The sequence below is a fragment of the Lepus europaeus genome, chromosome 20 (assembly GCF_033115175.1).
Source record: "Lepus europaeus isolate LE1 chromosome 20, mLepTim1.pri, whole genome shotgun sequence".
Lineage (NCBI taxonomy): Eukaryota > Metazoa > Chordata > Mammalia > Lagomorpha > Leporidae > Lepus > Lepus europaeus.
In genome coordinates this window covers 17,065,077-17,083,127 of record NC_084846.1, presented here as the reverse complement: position 1 = coordinate 17,083,127, position 18,051 = coordinate 17,065,077, and positions in this window count along the sequence as shown.

The following is an 18,051-nucleotide window of genomic DNA, read 5'->3' as shown; positions in this document are numbered from 1 at the left end:
GCCAAGAGCCAAGAGCCAAGAGCCAGGAGCTTCTTCCCAGTCTCCCACGCAGGTGCAGGGGCCCAAGGACTTGGGCCATCTTCTACTGCTTTCCCAGGCCATAGCAGAGAGCTGGATCAGAAGTGGAGCAGCCAGGAATCAAATCGGTGCCCATATGGGATGCCGGCACTGCAGGTGGCAGCTTCACCCACCACACCACAGCACTAGCCCCTACACACTGGTCAGTAGAGAAATGTTATTATGTATGATGTGGAGCAATTAGTTTCCATAAAGGAAAATGTTGGAAAACATTTGTAATCTGTACTATGCAAAAGAATAATTCCAGATTCTTCAGAGATCAAAGCATGAAATCTGGAATTTTAAACTCTTAAAAATATAAACTAGTGATCTCATTAATTTTAAGCTAGAAAAAAACAAAATCATAATCAAAATATTTCGTCATTAAACACCATTAAAAGGGTGAAAAAAGTCATAAAATAGGAAAAGACAGAGAACACATGTAAATGTAACTAATAATGGAGTAGCCTAGAGAATATGAGTGACTGCTCATGGATAAAAGAAGACAAATAGAAAAATGGGCAAAAGACACGAAGAAATTTAATTAGAAAACACAAAAATAATAAATAGAATTGCAGTTTGATTACATATCATAGCAGATTGACAAAAACAAAAGGAAGAAAAGAAAAAAGTTAAAATAAATAGATACCCAGCATCAAGGCAAACCAGGAACACTTCCACTGTGGATATCCACCAAGAAGTCTCCATGAAAAGTGTATCGGCACTGCCCATCAGTGTATGTGTGTGCCCCTGCTTTTACTGAGTCACTTGTCTCCTCACACGTGCACCAGGAGTGCCCACACCAAGCACAGCTTTTTAGCTCCTTCCCATGATCCATCCGCACTACTTGTTGAGTGCTGTGCCGATAATCAATCAGAATGAAGAGCAGAGCTAGCTGTGTAAAGAGACTTGTTCTGTGCAGTGTGTTTGGAGCAGGGGTGCAGTATGTGACTTCTGGTTACTGTCCTTACAGATGGCTGCGTGGTCTTCTCTTTCCTTTGTCTTCTTCCTGATGGTGGAGACAGAGACGTGGAGGTGGAGGTGGAGGTGGACAGACTGGGCAGTGTAATAATGGGAGTCTGGGTTCCTTACAGCCAGAGCATGACATTCACTCTGAACTCCTACTGGGGTTTTTATGTGGAACAGACATGAGGATTCTGTCAGTTTCAGCAGAACTTTATCATAAGTAACAACAGTCATATCTAATAGAAAAAGAAAAAAAAATAGCCCACCAACTTGTAACTAGTGGAATGGAGCCGTAATGCATATCATTGTCAAACCATGGAACGACCTAGAACTGCAACACTGAATAAACTAAAGATTCTGGGATCAACATGCATGAATGTCCCAAAAGATAACGTTGGCTAACAAAACCAAGTTGGAGGAGGATGCATGGAGTGTGATTTTATTTGTGGAAAATAGAAACAAGAAGGCCAAAAGAATACGTAGCACTAAAACGATCAAGATCAAAAGGACAAGGTTAAAAGTTGTATTTAGGAGATGGAGGAAGATGGGTTTGACAGGTGGAGGACTTATAACTATCTTTCAGGCTCAGCACTGGGGCCATTGATATCCATTTTATCTTATTCTGTAAATCACACGCATACTTTAATATGATCTTGAAATATATTAAAAATGGAAGGTGAGGACATGAGAATGAATATTGATTCAAATTTCATGGAAGTTAGCCCTAAGGATATAGAGTAACACAGACGAATCTGTAGTAAGTTGTGAGGTCCAGTGATAGTAGGTTTTTTTGTTTTTTTGTTTTTTTGTTTTTTTTTTTGACAGGCAGAGTAGACAGTGAGAGAGGAGAAAGGTCTTCCTTTTCCGTTTGTTCACCCCCCAATGGCCGCTGCAGCTGGTGAGCTGCGGCCGGCGCACTGCAGTGATCCGAAGCCAGGAGCCAGGTGCTTCTCCTGGTTTCCCATGCAGGTGCAGGGCCCAAGGACCTGGGCCATCCTCCACTGCACTCCTGGGCCACAGCAGAGAGCTGGTCTGGAAGAGGAGTGACCAGGAATCAAACTGGTGCCCATATGGGACAGAATCCGGTGCCCCAACCGGGACTAGAACCCAGTGTGCTGGTGCCCCAGGCGGAGGATTAGCCTAGTGAGCCGCAGCACCGGCAAATGATAGTAGTTTTGATAGGATGACATATCATTCACTGAAATGGGACAATTGATAAGACACAGCAGACACAGCTGTTTATAATTTGATGTACATGGTATCTGCAACTATTCATGTATACTGTGTGAAAGCCAGAGAGTCTAGGCTGAAGGAACTGAGTGTGTCTCACACCACAAAGAAAGATCAAGGGCAGGGGTGTCCTGCATCCCATGAGTCTAGTAAGTGCTGGAGACTGACCAAAGGGAATTCACAAACAAGAAACTCCGCAAATACAGATGGCGTCAGAGATCACACGTGGCCTGGCTGTCTGCAGTCTACAACCAGCCTGCCAGCATTTCGTCTGGCTTAGCCCAAATCCACCACCACGGAATGATCAGAAAAGCTACCACGTCTAGTCCTCACCAGTAAATCCAAGGCTGTAGTTTCAGTGGTTGCATGTGACTTTGTCTTTCCTCGTATTTTTCTTGTAAAGTCACCATTGTGCTACGGTTCTGTATCTTCCCCTAGAGCTCCTCCGTCTGGGTGTAGTCTGGGGGTTGGGAAAGAGCAAGGCAGAAAGTGTGTGACCTTCTGGCACAGTGAGGACAGATTCTCCGATCCCCACAGTGCTGTCTGGCTCCTCTTACCCCATAGCGAGGGGCTATCTTGTCCTGAGCGCTGTCTTCTCTGTGGGCATTTGAAGAGACCAGCTGCCAGTGTTAGCAGAGAACCAGCTACACAGTGGCTGAATGCCTGCCTGGGGTCTGGCCATGACTTCTACTTGCTTGGCCTAGGATGTCTACTTCTTCAGCCAGGGCTGTCCTGGGCACTGGACCACAGCCCCATACAATATAATCTCTTGTTTTGAAACACAATCTTCACCCACTTTTGGCTATAGGCCAGTTCAGTTTGCCTTCTTGAACAGTTAATTATGTATATGCGCCAACTGCTTCTCTCACTGGGCTTTTACACACCGGGCCACTAAGTATCTGAATTAATGATACCAGACAACTAGGGACAGCCCTTGTGCCCCAGCTCCACAATATCATTCCAGTCGGTTCACACACAAGGAGCCCAGACACCTTGCTAACCTCAACCCATTTGCTCTGCATAAAAGAACACCTACAGCTCCGGCTTGCTATCACTCTCATTAGCACGGCCTTTGCTGGTTTGGAGCTGTAACAAAGGGTTCTGCCTTCCATCTTTGCAGTGCCTTGCCATCAAAGGATCTTCATGACACAACTGGCATTGTGGGTTGTGTGAGAAACAGCCAACAGCTTCATCAGACCACTCGAAGGATGGACTCAGATTCAGGAAGTGCAGTGAAAGTGAGACTTTATTAAACATCTTGCAAGACTGGTGCCTGTTGGGTTGGTTTACTGCAAGTTATTTATTTCCTAGCATGCAGGTCCCTCCCCAGGGTACTTATTGTCTGAGTACTAGGAGGTTACAATCTTTCTGGCATTTGCTTTGGCTGCTTTGGCCACTAACACCCTGTTTGCTAACAACTTTCAGGTGAAACATCTGCCATGGAAAATGAACCAAATGTTTACTTCTCGCCATTGTGTGGCATGCCTGTGACTGCTGACTTCTGAATGGCTTTGTTGGGGCACATGCTTGGTTTATGAATTGTTTTCAAACCCTAAGAGAGCAGGTTGGGACGGAGTAGCCTCTTGTTGATTAGCTTGCACCTTGGCTGCTGCTGCTGGCTGCCCCACTGGCTGTGGTTGCCTCCTTTATCCTGACACAAATGTCCCTGCTGTCAGAATGTTCAGAAAGCGCAGGACTATGAGGACTACATATTATCCTGGTGGAGACTCCCCCACCCCCCAGAACAACAGGAGCAATTGGTTATATGAGTCCTAGTTCCCCTGGTTGGTGATCACAGCTACCTCTGGCCAGAGTCTGTACATGCAAGAGGCCTATTCCAGTGACCTTGCACCTCTCCAGCACAAGTGGGATTTTTTAAAAGTTTTACTTAGGAAGAATTCTTGTTTGACCCAGTGTTTCAGGAAATCCCTGAGTGACAAGCTGTTAGCTGGGCTTTTCCATTGTAGAGCAACGGTGCCTGGTCTCTTGGTTGTCCAAGGGAGGTAGTGGCTTCCTGTCTTCAGGACTACTTCTACCTTGCTGCTCGTGCCAGCTAAGTTCATGTACCTTGGAGACATGTGCCCCAGTGGTAACACACACGGGGCTTGTTGGGAAAAGAAAGCATATCTCTTCCCTGCATTTACCCCTGTCCCTCACTCCAACACCACCAATGTTTCCCATGGCTTAAATAACATAAGAGCCCCTGCCAGGGTGGGTGGGCCTTAGTAGTTAGGACAGCATATGAGTGTGCAAAGACAAGGGCACTTCAGACCAAAGGCTAACTGAGCTGCTTCTAGGATGGATTCAGAGAAAACAGCTTTCTGATCTGAGACGCACTTGGAGGACTTGGGATGGGAGAATTCTGCCTACAGCGCGGGCTATCTGATTCTCTGTTCCTTTCTTCCTGACTGCCTAGAAAATCCACGCTGTTGTCATCCAGAGTGGAACATGGGTCTTCAGATGCTCGCAAGAGAAATGCAGAGACATGACAAGGGATGGCTTCAATTCACGGTCTCTTGGTCACAGACCCTGTGTTCCTCCATGGTGCCACTCAGCTATGTGTGGTTTTATTGAACCAATAGTTAGTTTCTAGAATCAAGCAGAAAACAATCCATGCCACCCTTGCCCAAGCCAAGACAAATCTGCTGTCTCAAATGGAACTTGTCACTGAGTCACTGAAATTGTAGGACCATCACCATGGAGGAATTCCCTAGCCCTGATGCTACTAATTTATAACTGCCCAGAGGAAGAAATCTGTAACTATGTAAAATTGTACCCTCAAGTACAATGGGTGCATAGTGGGGAGGAGGGGCGGAACAAAGAAACCTGGGTACAGTAGGATGAAATAAACAAAAGGGAATGGGACAGGGGAAACAGGTAAATTGAAGCAAAGGCCCACAATTCCCCTCAAGTGGAAATCCAAAATAAAAAATAATAATTCATGTAACAAGAAGATAAAAAGGAGGCTGATCAGCCTTTTGCCTTTATAGCACTGGTTCTAAATTATGTTTGCTGAAATGAATTTCCAGAGCATTATAAACTTAATCAATCCTGGGGCTAAAATTATAGTTATACCTGGTGTTTCCTCTAACCTTAAATGTCGTATACCTTATAATCCTAGGATAATAGCAACATATCAAGTAGAGAGAACTATAGCCATAAATAAAGTACCCATTGACTCAAAATATCACACGCAATATGTAAAACTAAAATTAATTTATGTGTTTGGCATTTACAAATTGTCTTGACAAATGGAAACTCACAGATCCCCAGTTACAATAGTTAATATGGCTCAATATTTGTTTACAAAGATTGAAACTTTTTCTATAAGACCTTATTAAAGAAAAAGTGACTATTCCTACTGCTTCCATATTTGAAAATGAATGGCTTATCACAGTGGATTATTGCGACCTTAAGCTGTGGTACAAGGTGTAGCCAAACCTGGGCCCTCTGGCATATTTCATCTGATGAGGGAGTAATCACTTCTGTCTCTAGTCCCCTGCCAGGTGCCATGGTACTTCAGGAAGTCAGACTTCCTCAAACTCCAAACCCAATATCATTAAAATCATAAGCTCCATCTGGTCAGTAACCAGCAAATGTTTCACTATTATGTATTTGATTAGTATGTTATATTCTATGCCTATTTCAACAATGGTTCCATTGCAATTTGCCTCCGCCTCTGTAGAAAATACAATCAACCTTTACCAGGATGCCCATAAGGGTACCTCAGCTTCTTTGCTATCTCATCGGATCTTTGCCACAAGATCCTACCTGCACTGTGCTTACCTTACTCCAGGAACACAGGTAAGACAGTGCTTTTATGACATCTTTCTCTCATGAGATGCATCTGATATATCTATTAAAGGATATGTGTTTTCAATGTCTTTTAGCTCTCTCTGAGCTCTGGAGGCACCATACTTAACCTAACTGATGCTGCTGTTTACAAATAGCCCACCTTGTATAGGGCTCCCACCAATAGAGGGCCTGGAATCAGTACAAATGAGAATCAGCAGGTATTTCTGTTGATGCTCTCAGAGCCTCCTTCATTGCAGGGCTTTTAGCATCCTCCTTGTGTGCTTCCTGGAGCCTCTGGGTAATTTATGGTGGTCACAGATAGTCCACTGGCTTCTGATAAGATGGATTATCCTACTTAATTAGAGTAGTAAATGCTGACCATGAAACTTCAATCTCTTGGAAATAGAGGCTGTGATGGGCCCTGAGGTTGAGAGTCTTCATGTCCAGTTGCCTGTTACTTCATGGGTTGTAACAGTAAAGCTTTACCCCATTGGCAGTTAATGAGGCTTCTTTGATACAGGGTGGGGCCACAACTTGGCTCTGCACAGTATTCCTGCAGGAGAGGATGGCTTCCTTTGTCCTTGGTTCCTTCTCCTCTGGCAGGTGTCATGGTACCAAAGGAGGTTTACCCACCTTAGGATTCCTTGAGAGTCTCATGGTCACCCTTCTCAAGATCCCTCTGGGGAAGCCCATTAGGAGTTCATAGATGGTATGGATAACAGTGCAACGATCATAATTGATTTTGCTTGGTGGGATGTTGCTGATATCAATCTCATAACAAGCATATCTCTGATACACTGCAGTATCCAAGGAGTTAGCACAATTGGCCAATCATCAGGCAGTTATCTTCACACTGATACCATGGCCAATAAAGACTCCATTTCAGATATTTATAAATTCCTGGGCCATTGCCTAAGAGTATTTTCCTTCAGGGTAAAGAACTTGGGAAATCTTTCACCTCAAGGATGCTTAAAATATAAATCAAAGCTCCAGATGTCTGTACATAAACTATGGCCCAAATGCAAGAGCTTACCCCTTTTGAAGTTCCACACAGTACTGACAGTGATCAAGGCACACATTCATTTCTCAGAATGCACAATTCTGGGCTCATTCATTGGAACTTTAACTTCTCCAGCAGGTCCTAGGCAACCAATTTAATTGAGAACTGAATGAACTTACTCAGTGAACTCCTACTTATGTTATAATATGATCAATGAACCTCAAAATATGTCTTGATCTTATCCTAAACTTAATCTCTCTTAATTGAAAGTCATTTGACTAACTCATATACCTCATACTAACTTTTAAAACTTAGTTTTTGTAATTTCCATATCTAAAGGGGGATATGCCTTGCCTCCATGTATGTGCAGCCTCATAGTAAATTCAAGAGAGGAGAGTTTTCAAATAATGATCTTATAATAATAATATCTTTTAATATCCATGAATAATATCTTTTAATATATAATAATAATATAATTTTCTCCTATCTATGGATTTTTAATTCTTCCTTCATTGCATAAAGGCTGGAGGCCAGACTCAGAACTCTGCTCCACTGGGATCCATTAAGCATAAATTCTCTCAAGAGTCAAGCATGTAGGGCCTAATGAAGCTTCAACTTATAAGGGGCAGATAATCTATATGGCATCTCCTTCCAGTGTCCTTTAAGAAGCAAATTGTGTAGAACCATTTTCACAGACAGTATGTATTACTAAGATGGAAGATTAAAAAATCCCATTAGGCAAATAAAAATCACATTTGGAAGATAATACTGAAATCCTGACCATATCACATGATGATAAAACCAGCCAATCCCACTTAACAATTATAAAAGCTAAGGGAAAATCCACATCAGACAACAAAGTCCAATAAATGCATCTATGCACCATTTTGCTCACTCTTGGTCTTATTACTGTTGCTTGCAGTCCTTTAATTTGTTTGTGTTCTAGAGCCCAACCCTCCAAATAACCCAGTTTTTCAACCAAACTTGGGGAATACAGGCCACTGAATTTGGCTAACGCAAACTTGGTATCTCACAGACCTTCCAATTTGCCTTCACCCACTGAGCCAATACCTGAGACAAAGAACACTCAGTAATTCTCTAAATTGGAAGGTTTGCCTACTGACCAATGCTGAAACTCTACTCTCAGCCATAGATACTTTGATTGGGAAACAGATGGGTAGCCTATCAACAAAATGCACTCAAATCAGGCCAATATGGCTTAAAGCCTGTATGTGCAGCATAATTCCCTTCACCAGCCACTCAGGTAAAACCGTAGAGTATTGGAAGCATGTTGATTTGTCTACCCTTTATTATTCTGCCAGTTAGATTCCCATTCTTATTCTAGCAATATCACTGATGCCAGCCTCACTTTGCCAGCTATGCAGCCACACCTGTCTTAAAACCTCTAGTTCCAGTGTTGCCCTGAATTCCCACAAGAGGATCATCCCACATACATGCAAAAAATACCAAACACAATCCATATCAACCCAAATGGGTATCCACTTCCCAGTTGATAGTACCTTAGCCTATGGCCTTAATGTTGGTGATAACATTCTTTGGTACAGTGGTCTTTACCCTAACCCAGCCACTTAGACTACTGGCCCCACAGAATGCATTGGCTGCCTCTCCTAAGAAAGTAGCAGGTTAGATATGGGACATTCATTGCTTTTGTTCCTTTGCTATTAGAGGTTCTATCAAAATTCCTGAGCTTGTTATCTGCTTAGGTCAAGGTCCTGGTGTTTTCCTTATTCTCTGCAAAAAAGTACATCATTAGAGTTCCATTCCTAAAGGTGATTGTTCATTAGCATCATTATTATTATCATTTGAAAAGTCTGTTAGTCTGAAAAATCATAACTGCATACATTTGTGGGGTGCAATGTGATGTATACACTCACACATACCAAAAAAAAAAAAAAGTGGAGTGATTAGATAAAGCTAATTAGCATAGCCAGCACCTCACTTATTCATATTTTTTTGTGGTGTAACTTTGAAATCCTTTGTCTCATTAATTTTGAGATACAGCATGCATGATTATTAACTACAGATATCCTAAAATGGCATTTCGCTATATAACTGAAACTCTGTACCCTTTGGACTGTACCTCCCATTCCTTCCTCTCCCCCCTCCACCCACCACAGCGTGTCTCTGGTAACCATCATTCTGCTCTCTGCTTCTGTGCTTTGACCTTTTAGATTCCATGTGTGAGACCAAGCAGTATTTATCTTCCTGTGATCGGCTGATTTCATGCAACATGATGTACCTTATTTGTGGCAGATGACAAATTTCCTTCTGTTTTAAGGCTGAATCGTATTCTACTGTGTAGATAGGTCACATCTTCTTTATCCATTCTTCTGCTAATAGGCCCTTAGATTGATTTAACATCTTACAATTGTGAATGATGGTGCGTTGCACCTGGAGAAGCAGACATTTCTTCGTCATAATGATTCCATTTCTATTAGATCTATATCCATGGTGGGATTGCTGAGTCATGTAGGAGTTCTATTTTTTTTTTTTTTTTGAGGCACCTCCATATCTTTTCCATAATGATTTTACTAATTTACATTCTTTTTAGCAGGTATGCAAATTTGCTTAAAAGAAAATCCTGTGGCAGTTACTACTATTTGTGCCATTCTAGGAATTAATGAAGATTGTTGCTTTCCCCAATGGGTATTGGCCTTCTATTGACTCTCTTCAACTGGACTTCCTACTCCCACCTTCTCTGTTTATCACCACAGCCTTTTCACCTGGGAGTTCCACCATGACCACAAGGAAAACTGTCCCTTCCTTTTGGATATCCACAAACACTAAACATTGAATACAATATAGAATTATTAGTTCATACTCTCCAACAGTATAATGCCCAGACTTGCCAACTTGACCCAAGGAGTATAACAAGGCATTATTCTCACAAAAATATGGCCTGTGCTCTAATGCACACTACAGCTCCACTGAGATATTGTTAAAAGTCCCAAATATTTCAAATTTCTTTTTTTAAACAATGCCATGCCATATAAATGTGGACTTTGGTTATAGGACCAGCCTGCAAGGACTCCTTATACTTATCGTCTTCCCTTTACCCTTAAAGTAAAATCTTCTGGCTGCCAGTACGGTGGCATGGTGGGTAAAGCTGTGACCTGCAATTCGTGCATCCCATATGGGCACTGACTGGGTCCTGACTACTGCACTTCTGATTCAGCTCCCTACTAATGTGCCTGGGACCTTACATCCCTAAAACACTCTCCGGGCCATCTCCTCAGCCTCATTCAGTTATATTTAGATCAACTTCATTCCCACTGGCACTAACAGTGTCTCAGCAAAGCCAAAAACAGGCCTCCCACCATCCATGCCATTCACCAGATTCTTAGAAGAGTGTGGACTTCAGGCAGTGGCCTAAAGATGGTATGTGGGACCCGGTTCTATCCTGATGCGGTCCTGAACATAGCCCAGCTACCTGCCTGAGCTCAGCCACAGGCGTGTGGCCTGGACAGGGGCAGAAAGGGAGGCAGAGTTAGAAAGTAATCAACAACCACAAAATCCTGCCACTTGCCTTTCTCCTTCCTTTATGTGTGTTTCTCTCTCTCTCATCTGCCATGCTCTTCTTACCCTGCCCAGAAGTGAAAGGCTATTCCTTTGGTCTCAGTCCATTTGGCGATGAGTCACAAAGAGGTACTGTGGGGAGGAACGTGGATGTGACATCATGGCTGTTTGAAGCAATTCCTTGGAAGCCTCAACTGGTCAAGGAGGGTTGACTTGCAGCTAGCCCTGTGCTAACAGCACATTTTAGTGTGTCTTCCTTGGAGCAGTTCCGTGACCCCAAGAGCAGATCTGTTGGGCCAATGAATCCTGAAGGCATGAAAGTGTCAGTCTGCAGCCATGTCAGTTTTTCTCCAGTATAGGAGGGATAGCTCTAACTAATCTTTGCCTCTGTCATTCTCAATTCTTGAGGCCATCCCCATTGTCTGAGCAGGTAGCTTTTGAAAGAACTCGTGTGGATTATAAGGGAGACAGTCAAATAAGACAAAGCAACAGGATTATCTACTGAGCAATAAATACTTGACACAGATAATATTCATATCAAATGATTGACTGGCAGTTCGCACCTTTATTTTCCCCAGGTGAAGCCTTAATAATCCATGAAATACAAAATCAAACCATCTAATAAAGCTTCAATCTAAATAGGACATATCATTAATTGTTTGGAAACTGATTGATCTTGCTATTAATAAGTGAAAAGCATACTGAAGTATGGAAAATCATGACAAGCTTTAGCACTCAGTTCTCAAAAATAACCATTCAAGAATTTGGAGTCTGGTGCTGTAATTAATCTCCTGTATCCTCCATTCCAACTATTAAACACATCATGAACTTAAGTTTAAAACTTTAAAACATATCACAGGATAATTCTTTATAGATTCCTGGAAATGACTTGAATTTGTCCACTTATGTATATAAAATATGTCATAGTGAAAATAACCACCTAAGAAATCATGTTTATCTCTAAAATCTGTGGTTGCACCACAGGTTTACATGACAATCCAAATCTCTTGTAACTCGTGTAGGATTATGTTGAAACGCATTTCCAGAAAAAATATTTACATAACCACATGTTCCTTGTAAATTTGCAAAGGAAAAAAAATATCCTATGGCAATCAATAAAGATTATTATTAAAAGTTTCCATTTTTAAATTTTTTTAGTTCTAAATGCAAATGAAAATGAAAGATTAGAAAATGAGCCGAATTTATCTGAAACATCCCAGAGAAAGAGCCCTGACTTGTAACTTGACTTCACTGGCCTTTCATAAATTGGATCATGATTAAGGTTTCTCTATGAACAGAGAATTGCTTCTAATCAAAGAATTTGCAAATATTTATAACCAGGAGCTCTGATTGAAAAATAAGATTTTTATTTTTAGAGTGCAATCTGTAGAATTCTGATTAAATGGAGAAAAAAGTACCATAATGCATAATTGGCTGTCCATGAGGTCTCTAGCGATCCATTTTGGCTTGGGTTTTCTCTGAGCTACCTGGAATGTGGCTGCAATTACAAGCAGGGAGCCCTGAGCCCAACAGTCTAGAGTGCCTCCCTGGGTTCCATGCTTTAGAGAAGCATCCCAGAAGAGAAGACTCTGCCTTCTTAGCAACCTACATTCTGCCATGGAGCAGTGGAGGACTGAAGCCAACACCTGCTGGTGGCCTTCCTATCTGAGGGACATTGCATTCCCAGTATTCAGACCAGTAACAGGGACGGACTGCTTGGAATTGACAAAGCAGAACAAGTGTGGCCTCAGTTATTTTTCAAGGCACACAAAGGATTAGTTTGAGCAGTCCTGATGGTTGTCATATTTATACAAGAGGAAACTTGAGATTAAATGAAATTCAGATATGCCAAATGTCACAAATTTTACTGTGATGGAACCAAGAATACAATGTAAGATAAACATCGACTTCCTCCTCTTTCCCGTCCTGCCCTGTCATGTTTAGGGTCCTTTTCTGGCACTCTGAATTTTAAGACTACATTCTTGGAATAATAGAGGACAATTTAAATTGTAATATATAAAAGACAATTGAATTTAAAGAAACCTATTTAAGACAGTTTTAAAATAATTATAACTATTCTAATTCAGTAATGACACTTATGGTGTAAGTATAATAATTATTAATTATGCAATGCAGGCTTCCGCTCCCAGCCCGGCCTCCCCCGCGCAGCAGGTGCGGCGCCGGCACCGTGTGGTCCGGCAGGGACGCGGGGCGCGGACCTCGCAGCGCCTGGGGCCCGGGCCCGGCCCCGCCGCGGGCACCGAGGTGGGCAGGCGTGCCCGAGCAGGCTTGACCGGCAGGCCGGTGTGTGGCGGGCCCCGCCGCGGTCTCCCCGCGGACCCCCTCGGGCAGGCGGGACAGAGACCCCGGGTGTGCGCGGCTGGCGGTCGGCGCCCCCACGCGCGCTTGCTCTGCGCAGGGGAGCTCTCCGCGGAGGCCGGCTCCCCATGGCCAAGCCGACGAGCAAGGACTCCGGCCTCAAGGACAAGTTCAAGATACTGCTGGGGCTGGGGACCCCGCGGCCGAGCCCCAGGTCCGCGGAGGGCAGGCAGACCGAGTTCGTCATCACCGCCGAGATCCTGAGGGAGCTGAAGGAAAAATAATAATAATAATAATAATAAATAAATAAATAAAAAATAAAAAATTATGCAATGCATAGAGTGAAGAAAGTGAGAGAAATCTGGATGAACACCAAAATTTCAAGAGTATGAATGATAAATGGTCATATACATATATAGTGGGTGATCTTATGTTATAATTTTTCTATAATTAAAAATTAATTTTTAATAAGACCAAATTTTTTAAAATTCTATTTTGACATAAGCTTATACAACTTCACAGCCTACAGGACTAATATGTGTATATGCAAGTGCATATCTATGGATATAGATACATACATTCATGTAATATATGTATAATGTTATGCTTCATATATTTGAAAAAAGTAAGGAATGTTTTACAGGATCTGTGAATACATATACATGTTTTACTCAATATATTTCAACAAATGCGTGTCAATATTTAAAGTCCTTCACTTACAACTCTGGGGCTCAAATGACAAAGTTGTGTTGGATCTCACTGAGGTGGAGAGAGGTCACGTGAGCCCTGCACGGTCCGTGGTAGCGCTGATGCCAGCACCACCCCCTCTCCACCCACACTCAGTGCTCCTCTCCAGTGTGTTCATCTCTGGCTTTCGAGTGCCCCCAAGCAAGCTCGTTGCTTGGCCGAAGTCATGACGTGTGTATGGCCTTTCACACTATATGGCCGGGATGCCTGCACTCATTTCATGTAACAATGCTGGGAGCAGGCAGGGAGCTCAAGCACACAGCTGTCAGCTATAGGATGAAAAGTCATCTTGGGTAAAAATTGAAATTTTTTTCTAATCATGATGAAAGTGATATCGGAAGTCAGATTCAATACTTGGCTCCTTGTCTGAATCTGAGCTACCTGGGGGAGGGGTGGGGGGTGGGGATATGTAAATGTGGAAGACAGATGCGGGAAAACACAAGACCCTGGGACATCATGTGGTTTACATCTGCAGGCAACTGAGCTTCCCCATACCAAACCGCAGTGCTAGAAAGACTAGCCCCTTGCTTCTCGCAGGGATAACACAGAGGAGCAGGGTGCATGTGTGCCCTCCTTGCAAAGAACCCAGAGAGGAAGGCTGGGCTCATCTTGCCTGTTTCTCTTCCACAATAGCCAATCCCAGTAAGTCATGCGTCCTCCCCTGGAGAGATGGGGGTCAGGAGACAAACTGGATGACTGAGCAAGAGAACTTGCTCACCATGGAGCGAAGTGCCAAGGGAGAGGAAGAGGGGCCCATTGTCCTCACCCCATCTACAGCTGAAGCCTGATGGATCCCTGTTCATGCACCTTATATAATTGGAATGGATGTGTGATATATATCCTTAGCTACTCATGCTACTGATATATTACACATGCTTTGTAAAAAATATTCATTTGTATATATTTGAAAGAGTTACAGGCTGACGCCGCGGCTCAGTAGACTAATCCTCCGCCTGCAGTGCCGGCACACTGGTTCTAGTCCCAGTCGGGGCGCCGGATTCTGTCCCGGTTGCTCCTCTTCCAGTCCAGCTCTCTGCTGTGGCCTGGGAAGGCAGTGGAGGATGGCCCAAGTCCTTGGGCCCTGCAGGAGACCAGGAGACCAGGAGACCAGGAGAAGCACCTGGCTCCTGGCTTCAGATCAGCGTGGTGCGCCGGCCACAGCGGCCATTGAGGGGTGAACCAATGGCAAAGGAAGACCTTTCTCTCTGTCTCTCACTGTCCACTCTGCCTGTCAAAAAAAAAAAAAAGAAAGAAAGAAAGAAAGAAAGAGTTACAGAGACAGAGGGAGAGTTGGGGGGGGGGAAGAAAAGAGAGAGGGAGAGAGACAGTGAGGAAGAGAGAGAATCTTCCATCCATATTCCCACAAATGGCTTCAATGACCAGGGCTGGGATCCGGGCTGGAGCCAGAAGCCTGGCACTTTACTCTGGTCTCCCACATGTGTGGCAGGGGCCCAAGCCCTGGGGGCCATCTTCTGCTGCTTTCCCAGTTACATTTGCAAGGAACTGCATTGGAAGCTGAGCAGCCAGGACTCGAACCAGTTGTCATGTGGGATGCTAACATCTCTGCACCACAACACCGGCCCCCATACACACACTTTCTGGGGAAAATAAGGTCTTTGAAAGCATGTGTGAAATATCTTTCATTGTTTTTCTTATAATAGGCTATTTTCCTCTCAAAGTGAGCAGTGAGGCTTAACTTTAACTGAAGCAATTCCTAAGTAAAAAGGCAAAAATCTGCTGAAGCACATGCTGAGTTCAAGGTTAAAGTTATTACTTCATTCATTGGATTTGTAAAAAATTCATTGTTCCATTGTATCTTGCTTGTTCCTTATTTAATAGCTTAGGACATGCAATGTCCAGTGTTAAAATATTTGTTTATTAAATGAGAATATTTTATCCTCCTCAGGTAAATTAAAAAGCACCAGGAGCTTTCTCAGATCTTGAACAAAAATGCTAGGACATGATGAAAAGTTGAAGTAGTATATGCTTATAATTTATATCATGTAACAATTCAGTGAAATAGGGATCAGAACCAGATTTTTTTCCAGATATAACATTTATGATGTAATAGGACAGCCAGGTAGTACTTTTGAGGATCTGAGTCTATGCATTTAGAAATATGCATCACCTGTAAAAGTTTTCAAGTTGGGGCCCTTCGCTGTGGCGTAGCTGGTAAACCTACCGCCTGCAGTGCTGGCATCCCATATGGGCACCGGTTCGAGTCCCGGCTGCTCCACTTCTGATCCATCTCTCTGCTATGGCCTGGGAAAGCAGTGGTAGATGGCTCAAGTCCTTGGGCCCCTGCACCCATGTGGGAGACCTGGAAGAAGCTCCTAGCTCCGGGCTTCGGATCAGTGCAGCTCTGGCCATTGTGGCCAATTGGGGAGTGAACCAGCGATGGAAGATCTCTCTCTCTCTTTCTCTCTCCCTTTCTCTCTGTGTATGTGTGTGTGTGTGTGTAACTCTGACTTTCGAATAAATAAATAAATCTTTTTATAAAGTTTTCAAATAGAAGCGAATTAAGGTTGAGAGACTTCCAAAGGGAGTCGGGAGTGACACTGTGCTTGCTCTGCACCCATTGTTAGTCTAACACTGGAGAAGAACAAGACCACAGATGTCCCAGAAAGAGCTTTTTTTTAAACTTTTATTTAATGAATATAAATTTCCAAAGTACAGCTTATGGATTACAATGGCTTTCCCCCAACCCCATAACTTCCTTCCCACCCACAACCCTCCCCTTTCCCACTCCCTCTCCCCTTCCATTCACATCAAGATTCATTTTCAATTCTCTTTATATACAAAAGATCAGTTTAGTATATATTAAGTAAAGATTTCAACAGTTTGCCCCCATATAGCAACACAAAGTGAAAAATACTGTTGGAGTACTAGTTATAGCATTCAAGCACAATGTACAGCACATTAAGGACAGAGATCCTACATGATATTTTTTACAAATTGATTAATTTTCTATGCAATTTCCAATTTAAAACCAAGTTTTTTTTTTCATTTCCAATTATCTTTATATACAGAAGATCGATTCAGTATATACTAAGTAAAGATTTCATCAGTTTGCACCCACACAGAAACACAGAGTGTAAAAATACTGTTTCAGTACTAGTTATAGCATCACTGCACATTAGACAACACATTAAGGACAGATCCCACATGCGATGTAAGTACACAGTGACTCCTGTTGCTGACTTAACAATTTGACACTCTTGTTTATGGCGTCAGTAATCTCCCTAGGCTCTAGTCATGAGTTGCCAAGGCTATGGAAGCCTTTAGGGTTCGCCGATTTTGATCTTATTCCGACAGGGTCATAGTCAAAGTGGAAGTTCTCTCCTCCCTTCTTTGATGGCCCCGTTCTTTCCACTGGGATCTCACTCGCAGAGATCTTTCATTTAGGTCTTCTTCTTCTTCTTCTTTTTTTTTTCCAGGGTGTCTTGGCTTTCCATGCCTAAAATACTCTCATGGGCTCTTCAGCCAGATCCACAGCAGACTCATAGAATGGCAGATGTCCTAAATAGCACTCTGGCCTCAGAATCAGCCCTTAAGGTATTTTTTTGTAAGATTTATTTATTTAAGGCCGGCACCGTGGCTTAACAGGCTAATCCTCTGCCTTGTGGCGCCGGCACACCAGGTTCTAGTCCCGGTCAGGGCACCGGATTCTATCCCGGTTGCCCCTCTTCCAGGCCAGCTCTCTGCTATGGCTTGGGAAGGCAGTGGAGGATGACCCAAGTCTTTGGGCCCTGCACCCGCATGGGAGACCAGGAGAAACACCTGGCTCCTGGCTTCGGATCAGCGAGATGCGCCGGCCGCAGTGGTCATTGGAGAGTGAACCAACGGCAAAAAGGAAGACCTTTCTCTCTGTCTCTCTCTCGCTATCCACTCTGCCTGTAAAAAAAATAAAAATAAAAATAAAAACATAAAAGAAGATTTATTTATTTAAAAGGCAGAGTTACAGAGAGGCAGAGGCAGGAAGAGAGAGAGAGAGAGAGAGCGGTGTCCTCCATCTGCTGGTTCACTCCCCAAGTGGGTGCAACAGCCAGAGCTGCGCTGATCCAAAGCCTGGAACCAAGGACTTGGGCCATCTTCTACTGCTTTCCCAGGCCACAGAAGAGAGCTGGATCAGAAGTGGAGCAGCGGGGATTGGAACTGGCACCCATATAGGATGCCAGCACTGCAGGTGGTGGTTTTACCCGCTATGCCACAGCGCCAGCCCCAGAAAGAACTTTCTAGATGGGGGTGGGCATGGGTCACTGCAGTGGCACTGGAAGTCCCCAGGAGATTGAGGAAGCAGAGCTGGAAAACTCAGATAATTTCTGACTGTCAGTAGCATGGAGGAAGAGACGGATGGTGGGACGTAACTCTATTTCTAGAGTGATGCCTTCATACAGCAG